Source organism: Rhipicephalus sanguineus, chromosome 11 (genome assembly GCF_013339695.2).
Source record: "Rhipicephalus sanguineus isolate Rsan-2018 chromosome 11, BIME_Rsan_1.4, whole genome shotgun sequence".
Classification (NCBI taxonomy): Eukaryota; Metazoa; Arthropoda; class Arachnida; order Ixodida; family Ixodidae; genus Rhipicephalus; species Rhipicephalus sanguineus.
In genome coordinates this window covers 64115846-64125538 of record NC_051186.1, presented here as the reverse complement: position 1 = coordinate 64125538, position 9693 = coordinate 64115846, and the positions used below count along the sequence as shown (strand labels likewise).

The following is a 9693-nucleotide window of genomic DNA, read 5'->3' as shown; positions in this document are numbered from 1 at the left end:
TTTGACGGTCGATGTGTTTTGTTAAAACAAGGACGACAGCCTTTAAACAAGTCAAAATCACCCTATAGCCTACATTGTTGCAATGTTGTTGGCAACATTGTTTGTTAATTAAGTGTTGGTCGTGCTGTACGAGCTTAAAACCGAGTCAGTTAATGAAGCAAATATGTTTGACGTAGCAAATCGGAGATAGATGGACGCCACAGCAAGGATACACGATACGATATGTTGTAAGCGGTGTTTTTTTAGAAAATACAAATTCTTTGTCAAAAGCTTATGACTGTAAATCTCCTGTCGTTTTCGCATAGGAACTCTACGTCGACGCGGAAATATTTCGCCGAGGCCGAAGCCATGGACGTCGATGCTATGTAGTGCGTATTTTCCCTATTACCAAATGTAACGCGAAAAACAGAAAATGAAGGAGAGACGGAAAGATGCGGCGCGCCATAATTGATCGGGATAATATAGGTCATAAGAAAAGAAAGCCATACATAGGCCGGCCTCCGGGCTTGGTGGTCCTTTGCACGGAGGACTATTTGTAAATCTGTGCTTGCTTTATTCGAGCAGTTGTGCCGGCATAAAGGGTTCGCGGTGCGCAGGATATGAAAAGGCATTTGGTACACTGAGTGCCGTCAGTCCTTTTGATATGCATGAACTTTCGCAGTGCGCTAATATTTGCACTCGCACTCTGAGGCTTTAGATTCGGTTCCCGGTCTTCTTGCAAAATGCCGCGGTGAGTTAGCGGGTAGTTTTTTTTAAGAGCGGAGCACTTTTAGCTTCATTCGGGCTTGGTACCTCTAGTGCGAAGCGGCCTTATTTTTTTTTTCCTTGATGTAATATGTCATCTCTGTACGAAAATCGATGTAGGTATAGCGCATATAATAATTTACCAAACGAGGTTTACCACATAAATTTGTAGTATGACAACATCTGAGCGTCTTTCTGTGTGTTCATCGTTTTTGCGCTGTTTTTAATTTTTCTTCAGTACGAGTCAACTCGCCCAAGCATCCGTTTTAGCTAATATGGCAATGTTCATCTAGGTGAAGGGGCGAAATACAATATTAACATTCGTGTACTTAGGTTAAGGAGCAGCTTAAAGAGCCTCATGTGGTCAAAATAACGAAGCCCCCCATTACGGCGCGCCTTTTATCACACCTAGATTGGGCGCGCAAAACTCTGCAAATTAGTATATTATTCTACGAGTATATCTCCAAAAATGCAATACATTACCTTGTAAAGGGAACATGTCGATCGATATCTCATTTCCCACATGCGTGCGCTACTGATACGTAGGTCACTTTGACATCGCCGCTTGCTTTCCATGACGCTTGTGTTTGCTACCCTGGAGTTTTTTTTAAGTGGTATTGTTTCAGTATATTTTTAGAAAAATTTCGGAAATGTGTACCATTACCAGCGCCATGTTTATATCATTTTAGTAGGGGCGATGTAGCGGCACTTGCTAACTTATAAAAGATTTTCACAGAAAATTACACTGTCGTCATAGAAAGATTGAACGCATCCGGCAAAAGAAAGGCGAAATTTGGCGCATGCCAGATTTTATAATGATTACCTATTAGAGGTTGTTCTTCAAACAACAGTCTCAGATGCATCACGCACAACCCGTCATTTCAGATGGTTTTCATTTTTGCCCAGCAATGGTAAATACGTTCACGAAGAGGCGACGTGGAAGCATAAAGTGCGCCTTTATTTTGTTTCATCCAAAGGAAGTCAGCAATCTTCGTTCTCTCGAAGCTTTTGAAGTTTTCGCCAATAGCAAACACGTTCAGTCTGATAAAAGCTTTCTTTACTGTGGGCCCAGAACAAGTGCACGTGTGCGAGGGCTTATATCAAGACTGAAAAGATCACGTGCCGTCGGAAGCTTTGTTCGAATTCTCCGAATGCCGCTGTTTAATCTGGCGTCAAAACGACACGCTTAAGAAAAAAAAGGGCAAAAATGCAGCGATAGTATTACGCGCTTTCGCGGGAATTCGAGCGAATGCAGCCATTCCGGGAGAATTCGAAGCTCGTCCGTTGAACATTGGAGCCAGGTACTCTTCGGGCATTAGAGACAAAAGAATTTCTACGAACAAAGTTGATCAGCCTAGTTCTTTTTGTTGAACTCAGCCTCTTGCATTCCGAAAAAAAAATAATCAGTCTGCTTAGTTGTTAGGGGTCTCTGTTTGACAAAGTATCTTTGGCGACGCCTGTCACGGCAGTCGATTGCATCTTTCTTTTCTTTCGAGTTGTTGCATCGATTGTCGTTAACGTTTCGGTATAGCGTTTCCGATTCCTATTGAACGAGTCACGGAGTTTATGCGTTATTTCTGGGTAAGTGGAAGGTATAGGGAATTGTGTCACCAGCTAACCCGTTTTGTTATAATTATAGTCGGACTTGTAGGTTATTAGTCTGTATAGCATTTGCAACATTCTTTCTGAACATATCATGGCGTTCTGCGTGTTATTTCTGGATAACTTTATTGACTATAGTGGATGGCACAGACAGTTGTGTCATCAGCTAACTATTCTCGCAATTATTGTGTTCTGTGTTGTAGGTCATTATACGGTATACCAGTTGCAACGTCCTCACTGAACATGTCGCGGCGTTCTATGCGTTAGTCTTGATTAAGTTTTATTGTCTATAGTGGAAGGTCCTGGTAGTTGTGTCGCCAGAAACTCGTTTTCTAGTTGTCATCGTTATCGTACGTTATCTATCGGTATAGCGCTTGCAACGTTCTTACTGAAAACGTCATGGTGTCCTATGCGTTTTTTATGAGTTATATGTACGCCAGCAAAACGTCAAGCTAGGTGCATCATTAACTAATTTTCTCTTTCATATTTTATTGCCTGTGACATTGCTGCCAGTGTGGCTCAGTGTTGAATGCAAGGAAAAAACATTGAACATAAATATTTCGTTAAGGTTGAAGACTAAACGCGGCGCAGCGTACTGGACGTTTTTCGCAACAGTGGCAGAACACTTAGTTGCAAGTTCGCTCCGGTCTGTGCGTTTCTTTTCATTACGCCCCGTCAATATTTCTCAGTGAAACGTCTACATCTTTTATAGGTTATATAGGCTAGCTTTTATTGGCAGGGCACGATTCTGCAGTTAAAGGTGCCCTGGTACGACACGACCTGAGGAGCGTCTACTGATTTCTGGCAAGAAAACGTGACGTTGTAGCAATGTAAATGCGCTGAATGAAGCACAGACGAGAAACGTAACAAGGGACAGGACTAGTGGTGCGCAAACTTTCAACTGTTTATTTTCGCAAAAGCACGTCAAAGATATACACAAAAAACACTGAAGATAACAAAGACTATATTGCAACGTGTTGTTCATCGAATGAGGTCATTTTGGTGCTATCATGCTCCGCATGTGTATTCCTAACTAATCTGGCGGTTGTCAATAATGGCGTGACGTTGTAAGTTCAAGTTAAGCCGCAAGTTTGAATGACAAATCAAACTAACGGTCTTCTTAAGATTAAGGCTGCTATTGGTGCGGCCTGAGAGGATTTACATAGCTGCGTTTTCTCAGCGGTTTAACGGCGGCGCCTCTTGGATGTCTCATCGGCGCTTACATGAATTTTCGATACTTCCAGAGCGCACTTTCGAGGCTGTCAAGTTGAGGCAGTGTACACAGCGAAAGCCGCTGTCTTGTTGGGAAGGCTCCCTCGTTGACTGAAGCAGCTGTCACTGTAAGGGGCTGTAAAAAAAAAAAAGTCAGCGAAGTGGTGTCAATGACAGTGAGTGACATACTGAACGGGCGGTTTCATAAACCTGCCAAAATTGTTGCGTGATAGCAATTTGGAAATGAGGAGCGTGTCACAAAAGCAAGCCGTCACTGAGACCAGAGTGAAATTGAACGTTCGAGGAAACTTCGTCCGATTAGTGAGCGTCATGAAAACTGCGCACGACGCCAGCTGTCACGGTAAGATTTTCATACTTTACTAGGCTAGTACAAAAGTAGTGGTAGTGTAGGGCTTGCTTTGACTGAGCTCATGTGAGTGGAGTTTCATATACGCATGGAACCAGTCACCGAAACGTTAGCCGTCTCTGGTGGCTGCTCCTTTCTGCGCATGACCCAGCTCTTCACTAACACTAGACGAAGAAGCATAGGGCCGAATTTATGGGAGGCAGCAAGGACACTACACGAAATATCGCTGTACTCGGTGTACTCGGTGCTTTGTCGCTGTACTCGGTAAACTGAATTGTCTTCGACAAAACTGCGCTGGTCTGAAGTGACGAACGAGTAGAGCGAAATCGTGCACGGCTATTTCTGTTGCTACTATCTGCTGCGCTTAGAAGCATATGAAAAACTTTTAAATCCCTGTGTGTTAAAATCAATAAAGACATAACGTTACCGTGTTTGGGTATCGCTTTTACGGAAAAAAAATGTGGAATGAATACAGCTGCCCTTTTTTGTCATTATCTTGTTAACGACAAACTTGTCAAGTAAAGACAATGATTCAAAGTAAGGCATTAGTGCGTTATTTGGGGTTTCGAATTAACGGTTAGTAATTATGATACAAATGAAAATTAATTGCAATGGACGAAACATTTACTCGCCTGTGGTGTGGGCAACACCCCTAACTTTCGCATGCAGGTATGCAGGTAAGCAATTTGTTGCTTTCTTTCCTTCGCACATTATGATGTAGCCATAACTCGCAGCAATCGAGCACTCAGTGATGCTCACTGAGGTTGGGCAACTTGCAGCGAACCTTAGGCATGTGTTTAAATGGGAATGAAGAATCTTGCTTCCTTCTCCAGAGCTCCACTTTGCATCCACTTTGCTGCGAAGTACATATTAAATTTGACCGTCGGCATCCGGCGTCGGCGGCGTCTCGCGTCCAGCGGCGACGGGAACGAGGAATGCGAAAAGTCATCATCACGAGATGACTTCACCATATGACGTCACGATGACGGCACAGATCGCCAAAGTTTGTGGCGTCATTATGACCACATCTTGACATCACAGTAGCGTCACGTGACATAACGCCACACAATTACGTCATCACATCGCATCATCGCTTGGATAAAGGTGGTCCGATCACGGAGACAATGCAAATCCAGATGAAGGTTCCTCCGGTCTTGGAGGCAGTGCAAAAACACGTTAAGTGCAGAAAAATTTCGAATGGTAGCGGGGCTGCATTAGTACATCAACTGAGAGGAAAAAGAAGATGGCTTCCACCTTCGAGTCGTCGTAAGTGAATGCATAAGAGACCCTGGGAGTTTTTTTTTATTCTTACTACGTCAACTGTAGGAGTGAACGCCCAAGCGTGGGCACTACGGGAAAACAAACAAGCTAGCGAAACGGCCGCCAGCGCACCATGAGCGTTGCATGTAAATCATGCTGTACATGACATGCGTGTCATGATTTTCATGTTATGACTTGTCATTTATGTTCCTCATACAGTCATGTTACGCCATACCAATTTTGGTGTACATTCGATTAACCAAGCGACCAGGAGAGCACAAAGTCGTAGGCACAAAGTCGTAGATAGATAGATAGATAGATAGATAGATAGATAGATAGATAGATAGATAGATAGATAGATAGATAGATAGATAGATAGATAGATAGATAGATAGATAGATAGATAGATAGATAGATAGATAGATAGATAGATAGATAGATAGATAGATAGATAGATAGATAGATACGCTCAAAGTCGCAGAAGTTCGCTAAGAAATGCTTCGCATTTAAAAACAAAAGAATGTACTAATAAGCATTGAAGTAGAAAGTCGTGCAGTGCCATCGGCGTAGCCGCGATGACGCTCTCCTTTCTTTTTGTTATTCTCAGAATTATGTGCTATACTGCCTCGACGTGTCTCTGCATTTCATCCAGCGTGGCCCGGAATGCCGTATGTATTCTTCTGCGAGCACGAAGCACCATTCTACACGCGTGCAAGGTTTTTACATGTGCTTTTTTATTTTGCTTCTCGCAACTCAGTAAACCCGTATTTTCTCTTTTGCGTTTCGCCAACATGCAGCTAACATCGATTCAACTGTCAACGAAAGGGCACAGAGGTTCTCTCCGCTAGGAAGAAGGCGAACGATTGAGTTTTATAAGAAACGAATCAACAGTTAACGCCGTTTGTTTGTGTTTTTCAGGATGCCAGTTCCAGCAGAAATTTGAGCGGCTGCTTTCAGCAGTCGGGAAACAAAAAAAAAATTAACACGGGCGTCCTCTACACGGACCTCCTGAAAGACAGACGCAGACCTACCTCAGCATAGTTTGTTGAGGTAATTAGCTTTTTGTTTGGGGGTGGGTGGGGGAGGAGGGTCAAGCGAGAGAAAGAGGGTAATGTTCAGACAACTTTGCGAAGCCTTGTCTAATATTTGTGTTTGCTCTAGAAGTAATCACTGCAAATGTCGAACTTGGAAACAAGTACGACATTTCATGCATAGCAACATCCAGATTGCTTTCAAGTGATCGGCTGACCGCAAGCGTAAATTTTTTTCGAATCACAGAGCATGTTTTCATATATGCAAAAACGGGCAAGAAAAAGAACAAAGATGAGAGGGCTGAAGGCAAAATGTGCAGTCACACAGAAATCAGACGAGCCGGACATCTAGTGACCATACAGACTCTTTCTGTACTTTTAAAGCTAAGTTTTCATGGGGCTGTTCATGAAGTAAGCCGACAGCGGGGAAGTTTAGAAGATTACGAGAAACCTAAGCCGACATAGCAGTACATCCTAACCGGTTCCATCTTCAATGGGAAGATTGTGAAAACAACGCAAATATTTTGGTTAAACGATCCACTTCAACTCAGATATTACAGGCCGTCTTGCGTACTTCCGTACATGTTTCACCAACAACTTCTTTCACGTAGCGCTAGATTTTATACGCTCCACTTTAACCTCTCAGGCGTTAGTTTGGAAGAAGATGCTAGGAAAAAAAGCTGAGAACGGTCATGATTGTTACCCAAATAAAAACTTTGCATTTTACAAACATCCGCAGACGATGTGCCTAAACGCCCTTTGAACTCTCTGTTATGTAGTCAGAAATATTTGACTGCTACTCTCACTGCACGTCAAACCTTACTGCGGTGATGTTTTCGGGAAAAAAATTAGTAGCGCTACCTTAATTAACATATGGGTTGTGTATATATCACACTCACCACGCAGCGCCTGCAGTAGCAGGTAAGCTGGTGAATAGCTAGGCCAACATGTCCAGCATTCAATTAAAGCATTCCTTTTTCTCTCTCTCTTAGTATTGAGGGAGAGCTTCGGATGTACAAGCATGCAATAAGTTCAATCGCTTCAGAATAAGACGTCACAATTCTAGAAGGCAGCCTGTAGCATTTTGATTATTTTTTTGCAGTTACTCACTGACGCAAAGTTTTCTTCGTCATTTGCGCTTTCTGCACTACGTAGCGCTGCGCTTCTCTATTGCGCAGTACAAAAAAAAACTGCAATGCAAACCACTTCCGTGTGTACACTATACTTGGGTGCCTGATATCGCAAGGAGCACGTCCATAAATTATAAAAAAACTACTATGGAAAGCAAGGCAACTACACTTGTGAAACCTTCCCAACCATCAGTGCGCACATAACTTTCGCATCTTTGTACATTTCCCAGATGCGACTGTTTTTGTTTGTTGAATTTGCAATTTTTTCTATTAGAGCGAAGACGGGGAATCAGATGTCAAATACACTATCCGACGTTGCCGCTGTTCTAAGCAGGAAGGAATGAGGGAGATACAGCCACCGTCATGCGAGAACATGCGCAGCAAAGTGTACGTGCTACGAGCGTAGGTAAATATAGTGCCTGATCAAAGGCCGTGACAATTTTATGTAATGTCGTTTCCCGACTGGTCTATAGACTACGCACTAGTATCACACGAGCTTCTTTTGAATACACCCCTCGTTTCGGGCGTGTATTCATCGTGCAGCCTAAGTACAAAACACACGTCTCACGCGTTGAGCTGAAACAGCGTCGTTATATGTTTAGTATCTAATATCCAGCGCTGAATCAATAGCCACGCAGTTGGAAACGCGACGCGAAAGTTTCGCAACGTTTGGTCATCTATTCACCTCCATCGGCTTATGAAATCCCACTGACTTTAGAGCGTTCCTTTATGTAGGCGCTTCAAGGCTTAAAGAGCCGCGAACATTTCCCTCTGTCGGAGAGCTCTTTGTTAACGTTCTGCTGTCGGACACGGGCTTCAAGGAGATACTTTAATTACGCGTATTTTGCGAATTGCGTGAAATGTCTATATATAAGTGCCAAGTGTGCATACTGCATGCACCATTCCCTGTCATCGCATTCGTCTATAGTAGCACGCTTGGCGCACTGTTAGGCTGACCAAACTCCCTTCCTCTCTTTCTTTAGCTACCACGGCTGGTCTATTTGTCGCTCTTGCATGGTGCCTGGATAACTGACGAGAAGGAAAAGGTTGGAAGCCGCATGTGGGCTAAGTTTTGCAGTTTATGATCTCAGAGCACATAGTTTACGCTGTATTATCTGCCGAAAAAAATATTACGTCCATATCTTGACGACCGTTTGTTATTTAAACGCTATCAAACCTAAATAAATAAATAAATAAATAAATAAATAAATAAATAAATAAATTGGAGACGTCCCTAATCCTTGCCTTAGTTGAGTGGTAATTGCTCTCCCACGTCGGCCTTCGTGTGCTCAGGTGTATTCCTTCGGCTAAGTATGTGTTTCTTCGCATTACTTTAGGCGGATCTCAGAGGCCACATTGAAAAAGCTCATGGTTGAGATTCGCGCCGTCTGGTGCCGCAGCGATCCAGAGCGGCTCACAAGAAAACCGCCTCCTATTTCAATGAACTAACTCATTTACTTCAGCTTCATTATTTGTACTGAAGTTTTTTTACGCTTATTTTGAGTAAACCTATGCTCCGATATCGTACGTATTCAATATAACTCTTAACTTAAACAATAACCATCGAATTCGTCTTATTTTTTTGAAACGCATTGTCTGAATATTCGGAAAACGGGAAGTAAATGTTCGCCCATAAGTGCATGGAAGAGAAATAAGAGTGGCGCTCGTTGCTCGGGCCAAAAAAAAATGAATAAATAAATAAATAAATAAATAAATAAATAAATAAATAAATAAATAAATAAATAAATAGTGATTCTGTCGTTAGTCATAAAGAAACACAACACATCTACCGGCAGGCGCGACAGGCGAAAAATAAACAGGAAGAAAGAAAGCTGAATCAGATGTACTAAACAAACGTTTGTTTATGCAAATCAGGGGCGTAGGCAGAAACTTTTTTCGAGGGGAGGGCGCACCTCCTTGATTTGAAGTGGGGGCCGGGCAGGCAGATGTGGTCATGTGTAGTTTTGGGCTTTGTATGCTATAGCAAAAAAAAAAAAATTGAGGGGGGGGGGAGAGGGCACACACCCGTTGTGCTTATAGCCAGGAGGGCAGGGGCACACCGGGCCCGTGCCCCCCCCCCCCCTCGCCTACGCCACTGATGCAAATCACCTTCATCTTTGCCCAGAATAACATCAAAGTATTTCCGACTGGCTCTAATGTTGTAGTGCTGCAGTATACCGAATAAGCGCGAAATTGGCTCATATTTCACGTAGCACTTCGGAAAGTACGATGCTCATAAGAAATGGGACCGCGCAATAAAGGGCGGACACTCGGGTCAGATTACGGGAAACACCGGGAATTTAAGTTCCTGATAAACATAGGCGCGCACAAAAAAAAACAGAAAAAA

At 43.0% G+C, this 9693-nt stretch overlaps 1 long non-coding RNA gene across 1 annotated transcript; it reads left to right on the top strand.

Annotated features, from left to right (window-relative positions):
- Positions 1-308: 308 nt before the first annotated feature.
- LOC119373658 (uncharacterized) lies at positions 309-8568 on the top strand. Its single transcript, XR_005179930.2, has 3 exons — positions 309-368; positions 6104-6235; positions 8330-8568. It is a non-coding gene; the product is annotated as an uncharacterized LOC119373658 (long non-coding RNA).
- The last annotated feature ends 1125 nt before the right edge of the window (positions 8569-9693 follow it).